This window comes from Bactrocera latifrons, unplaced genomic scaffold (assembly GCF_001853355.1).
Source record: "Bactrocera latifrons isolate USDA-ARS-PBARC rearing strain unplaced genomic scaffold, ASM185335v1 scaffold_61, whole genome shotgun sequence".
NCBI lineage: Eukaryota > Metazoa > Arthropoda > Insecta > Diptera > Tephritidae > Bactrocera > Bactrocera latifrons.
Window position 1 is genome coordinate 455929 of NW_017537279.1, and position 18722 is coordinate 474650.

Consider the following 18722-nt stretch of genomic DNA (forward strand, 5'->3'; position numbering starts at 1 on the left):
AAATTAAATGACTAATTTATATTAATTTAAATTAATTTAATTTAATTGAATTGATTGATTTTTTAATTGCATTGATTTAATTTAATTTAGTTTAATTGAATTAAATTAAATTAACTTACATTGAATTAAATGCTTGACCATCRGCTATGTTGCAGCTTTCGATTTTCGTACTTTGTTGTTGATGTACTTTTTTACATAAAGTCTAATTAAATTTTCTTTTAAAAAGCRACATGTCCAAGTTGCACGTGAAACACTTAAATCATTCCACGTGCCCAGCTTAAACGCAAGGACCACTTACTCCACCATAAAAATATCCACATTGTAACGAAAGTCAACAATGAAACGTCCACAAAGTGCTCCGATTGCRACAGTTTTACGTATGCAGTATCAACTCTGATGCAAGAAGTCATATGTATATGAATATGTAGAATGCAGTGCAGACAGTAGGTGCATCAGGAATACACATGCCCACGATTSCGCCACCCTATCTCCTGTGAAAAAAATAACAGCAGCCATTATTTATAGCGCTACGCAAAAAGCGCATACCTGCAACAATGGCATCCAATAAGTGTGAGGGCATAAGAAGAGGGACGAATGGCAGCCAAACGGTAGCAACAAGTTAAAAATGCCAGAAGGGTATAAATATACCACAGTTGTGCTTCTTCCCCTGATAATGGCTGCGTAGCATTCATTGCATTGTTGCCCCATTTACATTCTCTTTTGCGCTGCCATTTTACTTCCCAGCAATTTGAAGTGCATTTAATTGTTATATCCCTTTTGATAGTGAATTATAAAATATAAAGTGAGGGCTTTTCATATATTTTTACTTTGTGTTGTTGGTTTTGTGGTGTTTACTAGGGTGACCATCACTTTTCAGTGAAAAACACATATTTTTTTCGATATACGTAAATGAGCATAAAAAAGTCAAATATAAGAGAGCCTTGCTTTGAATCTCTCTTAACATTTTTTATGTTCTATAAAATCTTTGTATATGTAGATCTTTCTCTTCTTCATGCTCAAACTTTCTTTAAAATATAGTAATATGAAAATTACACAAAATTATTAATTTATGAAATGTTTAAAAGATTAAAGATGAAGAATCCGATATTCGAGGTGAACCTGAAGTTAATGCAGTTGGATAAAGTTGAGTCATAGGAATAGTTTGTCCCCTATACCTATTAACTGCCTTTCCATTCCAAACGTTTCTTATTACTGGTTACTTCGAGCTCTCCTAACATTATGTCAATGAACTTTAAAATACCGATATATAGAAGGTTTGTCTGGAAAGTAATAGAACTGATTTTCTTCCACCGCGACTGTACTTTGGAGMGTGAATTCGCTAGAGGGCGTTCTTAGCTAAGCAACGAGCGTCTGTTCAGTTGTCTTCGAGCACCAGAAGAGTCAGTACAAACATTTTCGCGCGACGTGTTACTGTGAGTGGCGCAAGCCGAAAATGCAGCGTTCGTTAAAGCAGAGATACGTGATTGAATTCTGTGCGAAACTCGGTAAATCTGCGACAAGGGCGTTTGATTTAAAAAGCAGGTTTACTCAGATGTTGCTTTAGCAAGGAGTGGTGTGTTTCGGTGGCATCAGGCCTTTTAGGAGGGTTGGGAAGATGTCGCTGATGTAGACAGTGCTGAGAGATTGCGACTTTTGAATAACATAATCACATGTGACGAGTCGTGGATCTTTGAGTATGAGAGACCATTTGAGACCGTGCTGAAAGACTGCGACTTTTGAATAACGTAATCACAAGTGACGAGTCGTGGATTTTTGAGTACGATCTCGACGAAAGGCAGGCATTTTGAGACGACAGAGGGGATCCAAACAGCATGGGCCTTGGCTATTCCGGAAAATGCCCTCCGGAACATCTCATTGCTTGGAAATCACACTGGCAGTGCTGCATCGACGCAGAAGGAGTCTATTTTGAAAGCTTTTAAAGAATTGTAACGATTGGTCAAATAAATTTTTTCAACTCGACTCAGTCCTATTACTTTCTGGACAAACTCTGTATATGCAGGAAGTAGTTAACTACAATGAGTCTATGAGTTCTTTGCACCGAGCCAGCTTCATATAAAAAGCGTTTGTGAGTACCGTTAAGACCGCTAGAACTACGTTATTGTCTTCCGAAGTCTTCTCCGTGTTTACTAAAATAGTAAAAGATCGAACAACAAAAGAAATCACAATTTTGTATTGCTATTGAAAATGGGTCTTCTGGATCTTACTTGTTGCAAACATGATTAGATCTCAAGCTTGAAGACCCACTTTGCTTTAGAACTACACTTTTTTCCCTGCACTTTTATTTCAAGCTGTCACAATTTTAGCATAATGAAGTTGGTTATGAATAAAGTTTCTACTGGAATTTACTCAACTGACTCATAAACATTCATTCCGGAACCGGGTTAACGGATATAAGTAGATAGTAAGACACCAAAAGGCTGTCCAATTAAGATGCTCACCACGGAAATCATTCATAGAACCTCTGTTGTCAGCATCTAACAAGTTTAAGCTTGTTGCCATCGAATATGGATCCACCTATATCTAAGGTGTAGGGGTTTCGTAAAACAGCTTTTAGATATAGCCTTAAATAAATCAACGCAAACGCACCTAAGGCATTGTGAACTAACGGTAAGTAGTCTACCTGTCGGCGCCAATGACCTTTTACAATTTATTTTTGTTATTTTAACTGCTTTGAAGCCTGTTTGGAACTCATCTCCTTGTTTTCTAAAAAAACAAAAAGCTTTGTTGTTTGCTTTTCTGGCTTCCGCCGCCCCAGAAAGGTGTGAACTCAATTAAAGTCAATGCAAAAAACGAGCGAATTGAAAAGAATGCGCAAACAAAAAGCAGCAGTTGGTTGACTAAAAAGGCCAACAATATGTCGCGTATGCAGGCGCATTTCCGGTGGATAAAGTGCTTGTCCTTGCAAAGGTGGCACGAAGCATAACAAAAACAATAAAGTTTTTTTTTTAATTTTTTTTATATTTTTGTTGGTATATTCATATCTATGAATGTAATCATATGTATGTATGAATGTAGTTATATGAACTTGACTGCAGAAAAAATGTGCTTTGTTGGCATGGAAAAGTCTATCTGAAAGTATAAAAAGAAATGTTTGTAGGCTCTCGTGGGTCAAAGGCTAATAGTTTCATATATATAGTGACAAAAAAGCACCCGGAAATGGTAACTAAATTCCACGGGCAAAAGATATTTCGTGGCAGGAATCTTAGTGAATGTTTGAAAAAGCTTACGGTGAATCAGTTTAATCAAAACCACAAACCTACAAGTGGTACAAAGTCTTTATTAACGTCAAGGTATCGTTGAAGACATGCCTCCTTCTGATCCACCTTTTACCTCTTCAACTGATGAAAATAATAAAAATCGTGAAGTATATGGTGCTTAAAAATCTTCCAGCAAGTGTTAGAGAGATGGTAAGAGAGCTCGACATCTATCGCGAGTCCGTTCGAATAGTTATGGCGGATATTTTGCGTATGAAACGATTTCTTGCTCGTCTCGATAAAGCTACATTTTTCAGTCGATCGAAGATATAAAAGAAATTTAGCTAAAGGAGGAAGAGTGTTTCGAGTACTGGAAAAATCATTGGCGTAGGTGTATTTCATTGGTGGGGATTACCGTGCAGGATTTATACTTTTACTTATACTTAAACTTAAATTTAGACTTATACTTATTTTCAGCGGAATACCCTTTCCATAAAAACAAACTACTCAATTGTAATACAATCAGTTCGACAGTTCTTGAGACAATTTACAATGTCGCATTGCTTCTCATTATGCACACTCACACTTAACTCTCGAACGTCAGCACTTTTGTAAGACGAAACTTTTATATTGACGCTTTGAAGCTTGACACGCCCAGCCACTCACCATATCATTGCCACACCAATTAAACATTTAATACCAACAGCCATACAATGCGAGTTTTTACATTAGTTATTTTTGTTTTACTTCTGAGTGTGTCCTTGTAAGCCTTCCGCTTTGGCCAGGCGTAGAACGGGCCCAACTCCCGTCTGTTGAGTAATTCAACCGAGTCATTTGTTGTCTTCATACAAATTTCTCACACCTTTCAACGTTGCTTCACACCTTTGCTCCTAGTGTTAAGCTTTCCCGTTACTCATTCTCATTTCCAACCCATTCCTATGTTATCTACCTTGTAATTTATTTAAATTTTTTCGCTCTGCTTTTGTTTTTGTAATTGTTTGTACCCTCTAGTGGCCGTACTTGACATTGACAATGGACTCTGACTGGCTCGTTGGCTGAGAAATGCGTTTTTCATGTTTCATGTTACATTTATTGCTTTGTTTTTTTTTCACTTTTTGTTTGTGCTTGTTCTCTTTTCCTGGTTGCATGGCCTCTTCTATTGCTCATTATTTATTTCACGTGGAGAGAACTTTGTTATATTTCATTAAAACGTAAATGCTGAATTGCTTTCTAAGGCTCAGAGAAAATTACGCCGAACCTTCGAGTTCTCAAACTTTTGTTTTTTCGTAAATCTGAAAGATACTTTGAATTCGATCCTTTAGTATAACCTTTGTCATGTGATCTCTTTTAGAGTTGACTTGGTGCTTTTATCTTATTATACCTCCTAGCTTTGTCCGTAATTTATACAGGTTTTAGATGGTATTTCATAACACATTCATAAGACTGTGAAGAGTTTTATGCTGCTGAATTCATGTTCGATGATATTTTTCAATAGGCTCAAGCAGGAGGCTTCGAAAATTATAAAAAATGAAGTCTATGTTTTATGAAATGTTTATAATATTCTGCAGCTAGAAGAAGTTGTTCGAGCTGAATCTGAAGTCAATATATTGATCACAGCAATAGCATAGGTTAAGATCCTTTAGATGTCTTATGACAAGTCTTTCCATTCCTTAGTACTGGCTACAGAGAGATGTGCGAGTAAAGCCTTTACATGGCAAATCTCGATGAAGAGTCTCCTACGTGCCCAGTAGAAACTAGGTTTACTATCTTAACATACAAAAAAANTAATAATAATAATAATAATGAGGTGAAAGGATCAGCGGATCTAATACTAAAGTACTTTACATGTACTCGTGAAGACATTAGACAGTTTCTAAAATTCTCGAGTCAGTTTGAAGTTATTTTCAGTAGATGTGGAGTGGTGTCAACGTAACCAGAAGATATTTTTATCCGCTCATGATTTTCTGGAGAAGGTTGCTTATACATAGATTCCTTTACACCTTTCTCTAAACAACTGAAAATTCTATTTCATGTCTAGGACAATATATTTCTTAAAATTTTAAGATCCATGAGAATGGCACCCTTTTTTCCAAAACTATTATGTTTTTTTTTTGAATAATAAAATTGAAAGATTTAATTGAGCGCATACCGCCCCTAAAAGTCAAACTACTAAAATATCTGTAAGTTAGTTAAAAATTCTTCATAAACTTTGTGGCCACCTCCAAACTTCAAAAGCAATAAAACACTCCCTTGTTAGCTCCATACAATGAACTCATATGACATCCAACGTTGACACATTGCTTCCGCCTAACCCTTTCTATCGCGGAAATGTCAAAAGCTAAGTAGTCACTAATTTTGTATAAACAACTGTTGCTCTCACCACTTACGTACAGAACCAATAAACCGTTAGCGCGCTCTTCTACCCCTTCCATCGCGTCGGACACAATGCGATCCAGCGTGCATAGTCACTATTTGCGGCAATCGCTTTATTGTCTCTTTTAATATCCTTTTGACATGAAATATGATGTCTGGCTTTGGTAATCACACAAAAATGACTAAACTATGTTAAAAAGCATTTTAGATAAGGCTAAAGATGGGTAATAAATTTCAAGCGCGATGTGCACGATAACAATAGTCGAAAGAGCGCACTTCTGTGCCGTGGCGTGATGTTTGAGTGTCGGGAGTGGAGTAATCTGAGTTTGCTAGTTTTTATTTCATTTACATGAGTTGTGACATGGCAGACGGATTAGTGGCGAATTAATATGGAGGATTAAGTTTATAATGGCGGCGCACGAATTTGTCGCGCTACTGTAGATAATTGGCTTTGCGGTTATTTGCATTTTGCGGTCGACCGCAGGTGTTGGGGGCAAACGAGTGACGTTTGAGTGATTTGTGTTTGGTTTGGGTCTTAGATAGCGCTGGAGTGAAAAGCACGAAACAATGTAGTGAGTGTAAATAATGAGCGTGTTTGCGTAGGAAAGAGAAATTGAGTATGAGAATAGTGGATAGAATACCTAAATTATAGAGAGCATAGAAGTTTCTGTGAATCGATGTGTAGCATTGAGTTATTGATCGTAACGCATAATACCAATTGCTTCACAATGTGTCATCGATTTTTTATAACACACATAAACTCCTCTAAGACAACCATTGTATTATTCACAAGAGACGTAGATCTCTGCCTGGCCTCAAGAAACTTACAGTTGGGGACAGAGAGGTAGAGATGACCAAAATGGTCACATATCTTGGTCCCACGCTGGATTCCAAAGCGCACTTGTCCGACAGCAGCACTTGAAGTCATGCTTGAGCTCACACCGTACTCATCATAATGTGGTATTCTTATCCCAGCGGAGGAAAGAGTTAGGTGGTACTATACCATTTGCTCTTCTTCCAAGAGACAGCCTTACTAAAGGGGTTAACTTCATGAAGAAGTTAAAGGTTACTCTTGGCAGTAAGGCCGAATGTAATGATTCCACCCTCGGTCTACTGCTTAGCGATAGTCGGAGTCCACGCACCAAACTCTTCGTACCTATGGGAAGTTTGCCGAGCATTATTCAGGCAGAAGTCTTTGCCAAAAGTCGGTGTATAGACATAAACCTCCAACACAACTATCGCAATGAACGCATAACCATACGTAGCGGTAATCGAGCGGTATTAAAAGTTGTCTACTACTAGATCACATAGCTACTGGTGCATGAGTGTAGAGAACAGTTGCATTGCCTAGCGAACGTAACCATGTGCATCTCATCTGGGTGCCCGGTCACAAAGATATAGTCGGTAAAGAACTGGCTGATGAGCTTGCCCGCTGACATGATAGAACCTGAACGCGTCATTAGAGTTTGTTCCCATACCATAAATCAGTTGCTCCGCAAGAAAGACGGAGTAGGCAGAGACAGGCATTGGCAACAACTACAGGCCGCAAGTTAAGTCGCTAATGGGAGGGTACAGAATTAGCAGGTTTAAATATGAAATCAGCCGCCCTAGGGATGTACTTAGACTACTCGCATTTTACACTGGCCACTGCAAGCTGAAAAAGCATTTGCCCAACATGAGTCTGCCTTCTTGCGTAAACTGCCGGTTTTGCGACAGGCGGCCTGAGACACCAGAATAACTGCTAATTTATTGCACAGCGAGGTTTATGAGAGGGCCCAATAGAATTACGATCGCGTTGCATTCCTTGTTTAACAATCAATCAATCAGAGTCCGAAAGATATCCTAAGAGAAATAATAGTGCCGGTTGTTTTGTAGTTGATGACAATATAAATTCTAACCTTAAAAGAAATATTGGTTTGCATCCAAAGAGAGTAAGTATATACAATAAAGCGTGGCGCTTAAAATATCCTTTGGTCATTGCTATTAAATTCTAATATTCTGATTCCACTCAATCTCACTCTCTCACTCTCTCACTTCTCTTTCGCCCATTATCCAACGCAAACACAAACCTATTCAGCAAAGTCATAAACCTTTTCACACATAAATAATTTAGTGCAAAAACCCCAACAGTTATTGTAAAATGCCACAAACTTGATTAGTGCTGCCTCTGCGGCAGCATTTTAATGTCCACAGGCGAGACAAAGTAATTTTAATATTTACTTGGAACACACACTTTTACGGCCGACGACTTTTATGTGAAATTAGCCGCAGCAGCAGCAACGAGTGCCTTGTTAGTTGGATTATCTAGTTAGTTGATAGTCACACATGCCGCATGCCACACGCCACCATCAGCATCGCCGTTGGCAGAATTAATTGCGCCGCCTGAGTGCGTAGTTTGGTAGTAAATTGTATTAGACACGGCTTTGCGTTCAACTTTGCTTGCATCCTTAGGCGTTGTTGCATGCGCGTCTGCGTGTATGTGGCATGTGGAATTTTTAATTTCCGCCATTAAAATTTAATATTCCTGCGCCACTAAAAGCCTGTATAAGCTTGTATACAGTGGCATGTTTCTACAACCTAAAGTTGCAAGTGGCAGCCACAAAGAAAAACCCGAATGCTGTTCGCGCCATCAATACTCGTAACTTGTAACAATGAAAATCTGTTTATGACTTGATGCAATTATGACTTTTCGAAATCGGCGCCGTATGTGAGAGCGTTTGTGTGTCAGCTGTGCACTTTTGACCTTAATACTTTAATACCTTTAGTACAGTTACTCGTGCCACAATGTGGCACCTTTGTTGCATGCAATTTGTAGTATTTGAATTACAGTTGTTGAAACGGTTCATTTAAATTTTATGCCATAATTTAGTGCTATTTTTATGTTTGGCGTTGCCATTTCGTTTGTGCCACTCGCCAAAATCAATTGGCTTATTATCACTTTTTATGCGGCTCATCGACATGTTCGACGCTTCAAGTGGCTTTCTGGGTGTGTTAGTAGCCATTACAAGCGTTTTGTGTCATTCTAAAAAAATTATTATCATCATTTGATTGCTTGGAGGAGGCCAAAAGGTTATGCAACAGAACTGTAAAAATTTGAAACGGTTGTTGTGATATGTATGTATGTTAATATATATACCATTATACCATATGATATCGTATATATACCTTTTCTGCTCAACGTGATAGTTGGTACCTTCTTTAAATTTTCTTGCTCATAGTGTTTTAGCCGCAATATGGGAATAAAGATTTTTGTTCACCAATATCGGCACGCCGATGCCACTTGCTGTTCTTGCACAAAAGCCACGTCACAGCCGCTTTTCTCTAAGTAGAGATAAGGATCGGCGCAGAACTTTTGTGGAGGTTCTCCTGAAATAGCCTCAGTTCCCGGTTTTGGAAAATCAGAATGCTGAATGAGTTATGCCTTCATATCTCTCAGAACATGTGAAATCGCCATTACACCTTCTATGCCAAAAGCTTCTTCAACCTTTTGTAATATGTTTTATATATAAGCGGAATGGCTATTCTTGAGGCAAGGAACACGCTTTGAATATCTCATACTATCTTCCAGAACCTCGCGTAAAGAATATCGTCTACCGCCTTATTGATCTGATGGATATAGCTTTAGTCGCTGTCCGGAATATGTGGTTATAGTAGCCAGAGCGCTTGTTCTGGGTTAACCATGTGCCTTTGGTATCGATAGAATATTTCGGCGGTTCACATAGTTCCGTGTCTTTCCATAGGTTCGGAAGCATTCTGAAAGCTTCTCTCATCCATTTAAAGGACGGTTTTGAATATATTTCAGGATTTGACACCGCTAAGCTATCCTGTTCCATCAAATTGCGGCATGGGTGCGCTAAGCTCGGCGTCCATCCTCGAAAAGATGGTTTTAAATGGCTTCATGTCCACTGTTTTCGAGTACTTTGTTTATCCCAACAGGTGACTGCGGTTTATGCGCGACGATAAAATGTCGTTTCTTAATCTTATTGGCTGCCGCTACTGCCTTGAACGTTATCGGCTTGTAGTAGGCGTACTTAACGTCTGGCTTCTCGGCTACGTCCCTGCCTTTTATTTTTTCAAAGGCGCCTTTGTTTCGCTCTCCATCAAACGCTACCTCTTTTCATCGATATGCTTCTCAATGCAAATTACAAAAGTTGCTCATTGCATTAGTTTGTGAAATGTGATCGGTTGTTTTTCCCTTCCTCCTTAGAAAACGACCTTTTCTCTCTATCATTCATTTCCTCTTCTATCATATTAGACTTTCCTCCAAGTAAGTTACATATTCCGGCCACAGCACCTGTTTAGTAGAGCAAAGTAGTTCTTCTTTCTTTTCTTCTTTCTTTTCCGTACCCATTCTCACTGGGCTTTCTTGGTCGGAAACCTATTTAGAATCCCGCTATAGTAGCTTGACTAAAATCACTCACAACACCTTTTTAAAAATTATTTGGTTGAAATATTTTAGGTGTTAATAAGAGCTTAAAAGTACGTAATATAAGTAAAACTTTTCGTAATGCTGGATATCAGAATAGATTAATTCTACAATCGTGATATGCAACCAAGCAGTGTGAAGTTTTGAATAGTACGTCATCGTAGAAATTGGATCAGAACAAACTTTTTTTTTTGGTGATTAAGGACTGTATAAGATAGGCAACCGAAAGGGACGACTTCATGTTGCTGTATACTATATGATGTATGAAAATAAGTCGCATAATTCCAAGTCATCTTGAACCTTGCAGTTTCGTTGAATAAAGGCTCTGTTCAGAGAAGAATATCAGTAGTAATATAAAGTAGTCGAATGACGCATAACTTTTGGAAAAGGCCTTCCTTTCTTTCGCTCTTGTCGAAATTAAATACCTTGAAATTTATGATTGTAATCAGAGACTTTCCATTAAAGTACATAACTCATTGTTTCTGTTGTATATAGGGTGGCCAGCTAGGAGCCATTAAATACAAACCATTCCACTTAACGTTATTCAAAAATCGATAACGACTAAAATTACGCTTGGCTTTAAAGCAGGTGTTTCAAGAGTTCAACTCAACAATTGAAGATACTTCGGTCTTTCAAAGCTGTTCGACGTAAACCCAAAGAAAATAAATGGCGGTCATCGCAACCACCGTTCCATAAGTTCAAGTTGAAACAATCGACCGATTGGGTTTTGGTTTTCTTTACCATGCTTCTGTCCAGATCGTCTTATAGACGCTATTTCAATGCCGCCGATGTCTTTTGTGGCATAGCACTCCGAAGAAGTGAAGTAGCTGGCTTCTTGCTTTCCACTGCTGCCCTGCTTCCCAAGACGCTTTTGCCAGTTATGCGATACGAGGTTACTGCCTTGATAGCTGCTTGGTTGTCTATGCAGATGTTGATTCTGGCATTGCACGCAGGTGCATTAGAGACCAGCTCCGCGGCTGTCGCGTAAGCAAAGGCCTCAGCTTGAAATGTATTGCAGTGGTTTAGTAACTTAAAAGGCTTTCTTATGGCCAACTCTGAACAGTATATCCCCGCATCAACTCCATCATATATTTTCGAGCCATCGGTATAAATGTTTAGAGTGTTGCATGTCTACCTTTACGCCAATCATCTCTTTTCTAGGATTTTGAACCTTCTTCCCAGTGGGATCATGTAGTCGGTGCTTCTCTTGCTAAACCGCCATGTTTTACACATAAATTCTACTGCTGCCAGTGTCGTCACACTAATTTTACTGCGAAGTTTTCAACGAATAGATCTATAGGTGGCAGGTTTGGTACCGGTTCAAGAGCCGCCGTTTGAGTTGTTCTTAAAGCTTCCGCAGCGAGGATTTGATGCCTTTCCCTTAGCTTCCGGTAGGTGGATTCCGTATGCGTAGGTTAGTAGCTGTGTAACCCCAGAGCATGAGAGAACACTGGTCTTCAGTGAGAATACCATCTTTGTGGCGATGTGAACGTTGGCTTTGGAATACTCATCAGTAAATAGAAATATGTCTGCTTAATTTATCCGATGAATTATGAGTTTGATAAGATTTAAATTCTTACTTAATGCCTTATGGTCACCCCATATACAATGAATACCTGTGCAGTCATGCCGGGTTCTACAACATTTAGCGTACACACCTGTCTGCATTTAACTTTTGCACATTCATACAAATTAAAATTCCTGCTTAATCATTGCCACTGACAGGACATTTGACTTTGAGGGCTGCCGGCCCACGTTGCGCACACACAAAAACTTTCAAGCGCATTGGCAGGGTTGATTTTTGTAGTTTTCTCTCGCGCTCTTCTTTGCAAGCTGGTGCCAAATGTCATTTGCATTTAAATTTGTAAGTATAGAAGTTATGGGGGTTGCACAAGAAACAGAAGAAGAAGCAGCGCTTTTCAAGTACGCGAAAAATGCCCGACGTATTTAACAAACTCATTAAAAACTTTTACTTTTCTTAAGCGGAAAATTTGTGAAACTGCCAAGAAAAAAAGGTAAATAAATTACTGGGTAGTTATAGCTAAAGGTAGCTAGAGTTAAATACATGCATAAATACTTTAATTACAAGCAAACCCGTGGGATGGTACGCAGCGGAACCGGAGCTATTAGCTCACACCACGACGGATGCAAGGATCCACTGGCAAGTTGGCGCATTTAAATATTTAAACTTCATCGATTAACTTTTTGTTTTATGGTTTGAACGAATAAGAAGAAGAAGAAGAAGAAGAATAATGTGAAGCAAAACACATTTAAGTTGTCTGCCTCTCCGACTTATGCGGGTTTTTATGCGCTGCACTGGGCATAAGGCGATCGAAGCGGCCTGCATTCTGGACGCTGTGGATGTCAGAACAAGCGGATAAGCGTAAGTTGGCGACAAAAATTATCTGCGCGTATTTCATCAACAGCAGAAGCCGTCTCAGCGCCGTCTTACAACGCTTCTTCAACTTTCAACTTATACTTCGCTTAATGGCCTCGCCTATATACTCTTCGGTGTACAGCATTCGCTGTAGATAAATGTAAATGTTTGCACGAAGCTTTGGCGCGAAAAAAAATTATTAAAGCGCATTTAATTAATTAGTCATAAAGTTTTAAAAAGCTCACCGTCATCGCCGTCATCATCATCAGCGGCAACAACAGCGGCAGTGGCAGCATTGTATAGATAAATTAAAGTGTAAGAAAACACGCTATACAATTTTCAGCTTCTAGGATATCAAGCAAAATCCGCAAAATCATCTCTGTGTCCGCGCTTATCGCCATCAGCATGTGCGGCTGCATAGCCTTGTACCTAAGTTGCCTTTAAATGCCTTCAATAGCTTGCTTCTTAGTCTATATGTATTATTCATGCTCAAGATTTTAACCCTTTTGAGTTGATTTGCGGTATTTGGCAGGCGGCGAAGCTCGATGTAATCGAAAATCAACGTCTTTTTTTATTGATAGCTCAACGATGTTCTAATTGGTTCGGCAATTTCAGAAAGTATTGTTATTGCGGTTTAATCACTCCCTCAACTCATTTCGAAATCGCAGGACTTCCAGTACGGTCTTCATTATCGAGCTCTTTCGGCCCTACAAAAATGCTTGGTGCCACCGAAACAAACCACTCTTTGCTAAAGGAACATCTGAGTAAACCTGCTTGATCAAATCAAACGTTCTTGTCGCATATTTACCGAATTTCACACAGAATGTAATGGCGTACTTCTGATCTAACGAACGCTGCTATTTCGGCTTGCACCACTCACAGAAACACGTCGCGCGAAAAAGTTTGTCCCGACTCTCAGATGCTCGGAGACAACTCACTAGCCGCTTAGTCGAAAAAAATCACTTTTAATACTTTCCGGACAAACCCTGTAATATTATGAGGTCTAGTGCCGTATAATCTCTGTAAGAACCGATTTGCCATTAGTTTAAGAGTAACAATGCGTCAGTTTTGAGCCCACGGCCGTCCGTAAGATATTCACATAATTTGCCCTGTTCATATCTTTTCCAATGCTTATGCCTGACTTTCTCATATGACAAACCAAGGGTTAACGTTCGTAGACATATTTTCTGCGCTGCCTGCATCACAGCTACTATTCTCTTTCTCCTCTGCACAAGCTTTGCATACTTCACTCATGCCTTATTATCCTTCCGCCAGGTTGAGGCTGGCAAACAGGCGGGTAATAAAGCGTTTCGAAGACATTTTCCTTGCAGCTGTGAGCGCGCCGCGCATCTATCTACAAACAACCACACCGCAGTCAGGCAGCATTGAAGAAGAAGAAAGTTTGTGTTGTTGATTTAAGCGGCAAAGTTATGTTCATTTTCCGAACAGCAGCCTCGCGTTGCAGCCTGCACGCTTCACCATCCACAACATTGTTCGCCTCCGAAGCTCTGTCCCACTACATGTTATAATTGAGTATTTTTTCTCAGTTAAATTTCAAACTCTCGGCAGTTAAGGTGTGTGCTCGCTCCTGCGTCCCACCGGCAATCTTCAGTCCGCAGCCGGCAGCATCATAATAATTTTATGTGCCAACTTTTAGGCGCTGCGCGGTACACATACATACACTTATATTGTACTCTGCCTCGACTTTCTAGTCCCACGTAGCTTTGCTTATTCTGTCTTTTGCTGAGGTGCTGTGCTGCTCTGAGCTTGTTTCTTCCCTCTACTGACTTGGTCTGCTCTCTAATGCCGCTGGTGTCATCATCAGTCATTTGCTCTTAAGTTATGAATATTATACGGTATTCCTGCATTTCAAATATGAAAATTCCTATGCTTCGTTTTTTATTGCTCTAGTTGTTGTTAGCCCACACCGCTGCCGTGTACAAAGCGCTGGGTGACTAGAAATTTTCATTATATTTTAATTAATTGATTAATGGCTCAAAAAGTATGGTAATAATAAATAAATTATCAGTACGCCATAAGCGAGCGCAGTTATCGTGCAGGGTTGCATTTTTATTATAGCAATTAGTAAAGTAGAAATTTCGAAAATGACTTTAACCACACGAACTGCCAAAAACTTACTAAGCAAGATTAGCGAAAGCCCAACTCACCCCACCACGCTCACGCTCACAGTGTAGCATGAAGCTATGCGTCCCAACTGCAAACTAATGCCATCAATAAATAATTTATTAAATGACTGAAAGGTTTAATAAGCTAATAACGAGCGGAAAATGACTGCCGTGTATTCTTAGAAAGCCGCTCGGCTCCTTGTCTTATCCTTGACGGCGTGTCTTTGTGTGTGTGGCAACGCCACGTGTTTCGTATACCACTGACCTAAATCCTCTGAGAATTTCGCTCAATATTTTCCATCAAGTATTTTACAACAGCACACACACACACTTTACTTTACGGTACTTAGTCGAGTTGAAATATGCTCGGCAGGTTTTCTTTTGAAGTTTGTGGAACGCCAATGTATTCTATGAAAATTTAGAATGTTAAATTAGACAACGCGTTCAATTTTTAATGTATGAATTGGCCTTTTATGAGAGAAGAAAGTATTGCAAAGTCATAAATACTCATTCGTGACACGTTCATATTAGCTTCATTATTTGCTGTTATCGTAGATTTTTTTAAGTTCGTGACTTTTTACAAATGAAAAATTTAAAGAAAAAATACAGAAATTTCAAATGTAATGAGGAATGTTTGGCATTTATTTTTTGAAGATTATCTCTTAAAATTTCGGCCGTCGTTCGAGCATTTCAACTGGTAACTGGCGAATGACGCGCTTAATATTTTGCTCCTAGTCCTGAATCAATGCGGGATTGTCTCCATATACTTTCGAATTTACATATCTCCACAGGAAAAAGTCTAACGAAGTGATATCAAACGATCTTGGTGGCCAATTGAACGGCCCAAAACGTCAAATTATCTGCCCACCGAAATGTTCTCTCAATAAATCCATTGATTGATGCGATGTGTGGGAAGTGACGTTGTCTTATTGAGATCACGAGCTTCAATTTCAGTTATCAAGTAGTCGGTTATAATGGCGGTATAACGCTCGCCATTGACGGTTGCTTTCTCACCGGCATCAATTTTGAAGAAATATGGACCGATGATTCCACAGGCCCAAAAAGCGTTGCTTTTTATGCATGAAACGGCTCGAAAACGTTGGATGTTCTTGGATGTACGATGTTTTGGTTGGAGTCACCTTACAACCGGTTCAAGGCTTAAGGGGTTAAAGGGTTTTAAAAAATTTATTATTCTATTTCATTTTATGACTTCTAAAAGCACTCGAAGAGTAACCAATTAAAAACTCTCTAGTTTGGAAAACTAGTTTTATTTAATCTAAATTACAAATGTGTGAAAATAATTTCGCTTTTGCTCGATATGACCACCTTTTGCCTTAACAATGGATTCACTTGTTGCTGGATATGACCACCTTTGCCTTAACTATGGATTTGGGACAGTCAAAAAACGAATCGCAAGCTACCCAAATGTGACTTGCCGGTATTTTGGAGAAAATAATCCATTGGATTCGTATCTGGGGAGTTCGAGAGCTATGGTGTGGTCGTAATGAAGTTCGGAACGTTGATTTTCAGCCATTCTTGGTTCACTCGCGCTTTGTGAGACGGTGCTGAATCTTGTTGAAACGTCTATGCTTTGCGACCGAAATGTTTGTTTGCCCACGGCTTCAAAGCAGCCCCCAGAACACTTTCCCGATAATATGTCGCATTTACTTTAACGCCAGGCTCGATGAAAACAATTGGAGAGCGCCCATCTGCGGTGACAGCGGCCCAAACCATTATTTGTTGCGGGTGCTGCTTCCTGGTGGCCAACCGATGTCTTAGATTCTCGTATAAACGGTCGGTCAAGTAAACCCTACCGTTTTGAGAATTTACGAATTGCTGAATTGGAAAAATTGTTTCGTCAGAAAACACAATGTTCGGAATTTGACCGCTTTCGGCCAGTTGCTTCGCTCCCTCAAGTCTTACTTGTTGCTGCTTCGATATGAGATCATTTACCTTTTTGAGCTTGGAAATCTTAACCTTGAGCTCGTTTTTCAATATGCGCGAGATGCTGTGGTCGGATATTTTCAGTTCTTTAGCCATTTGATTGGTACTTCGTCGTGGATTTCGCTCAAGTCGCTTTTTCACTTTCCGAATCATCTCACAACATGTTGCAGTCTTTTGATGACCACCACCATGGCATTTTGCGATACTACCAGTATCATTGTAACGAGTGATGGTACGATAAACAAAAACTTTATTCACATTAAGGCGTTTGAGCTCACGAACAACTGCTGGCTATGATTTTCCAGCTAAACATAAGGCAATCACACTATTACGTTTGAATTCCATCGCTGATCACTTATTTTTGCGTTCACTTTTGGCATAACGCTTTTGTACACTTGTGAACAATACTCCGAACTGTCATTCAGCAAATTTATAAACAGCTGATTCCAGTACGACAGCTGCGCGAACGGTCTGAAGTTGGTTACACTTCGAGTGCCGTACCCTGTATAGAAAATAATCTTAATCTAGCCTTGAAAATTTGTGTATTGGAGGTCAGCTGCATAGTCACTTAAAACTTTAAATGCGTTTTTCTCGAAGCTCTCTGTTTCAAAGGCAGTTGCCAAGTTTTCTCGCGAACTACTCAACCGAACTTAATGAAATTTTACATAGTCTTCCACATATAATTTACAAGCTTTTACTTTAAATGAAGGATTTTTTCTTCAAGTACAACTATTTAAAAAAATAAAACAATTTTATTTTTATTTTTTTTTGGTTTATCCTTCGTTCAACACCTAGTTTTTCTATATTAAGCAAAACACACGGACGTACGTTTTGTCAGAAGGACTGCTAAAAATGACCTGGTAATCTTAATGAACATTCTCCTTTAAAAATTTCCCAAAAGCTATTTGATATTTGTATCTTTTGGATAATAGAAATTTTATAAACAAACAAAGGACTTCTACGGTTCTAAGGAGCTTAAATAGGTCTGATAACTCACCCCAGTGGTCAATTAAGGACCTCTGCGTAACTAAGGAGTTCGACAGCCAGTTCTCAGTCTGATCGATCGTAGAAATCATCCCTGCATTGAGTTTTGAAGCGGGGTTCCGTCCGAGCTGTAACATGCATTCCTTGTTTACATTGACGATTTTAAACGACCGATAGGATTATGGATGAAACTTACTTCAGACATGCTCTGACCACCATTCCCAGAGGAGTTATTACCGATTCCTTCCCAATGATTGACATACTTGGAGCTAAACCACCACTCATAGCAGACGAAGAGCTTGGGCAACTTCGGGGATATTGTAGTAGGTTAAACTGCTACTTATCCAGAGTACCAAATATATGTTCCGTACGAGTCTCCGCATGACTCCAACCACCTCTTTTCATGCTCCACTGCGGGAAAGAGTTGAAAACTTAACACAGGCCTGAGCCAGAGAAAATTAAACAAAGAGGAGGTGCAGGTTCGACAGCGAAAATTTGCAAAATTTCAACTGGAAAACTCACCACACAACGATGGAATATTAACATTGTTATATGAAAATATTAACATTGTTTTGATTTTAACAGAAAGGAATCTGTAGAATTATAAAACTGTCAAATTCATGTAACTTGAACTACAAAACTTTATTGTTTCGAAAAATTGGCGAAATTTCAAAGAATTTGGATGGAATTTCGCGAGGAAGAAAATGAGTCTGATGACAAATTTTAAGGAGGTTCCAGCGATTCAGTCTATTCAAACGAGTATCAAAATGAAAATAATTCCTAGCATTTTTAATAAATGGAAATTCAACGGATGTAAGTAGAACGTACCCTAAGATTTACACCCATAGAATTTTCGACAAAATCCGTTAAAACAACAAAGCAACCTAGAAATAGAATATATTATAGCAATAGAATTTAGTATCAAATTATAAATGTTGTTGGTCGAATTGAAATATTTCGTACTAGAAATGGACAACGGCTAGCACTCCTCAATATAAACTACGACATTGCTGTAGAACCAGAGGATGTAATAGAAGGATTTAGTAAAATGAGCAAACACTGTACGAGTGCTGATTTTATGCTGTAAAATAAATGTTGAAATATGTTATATTTATTCTACAGTTACGCATTTCTCAAATCAAGTACAAAATCATATAGTTCCTCCCTAAAATTCTACTCTGAATCCACCCCTGGTTATGCTCGTATGTATGGGACTTGATTTAATGATATTACATGATGTGATATGAGGCTATGTGATGTTGTGATGTCTATGTTGT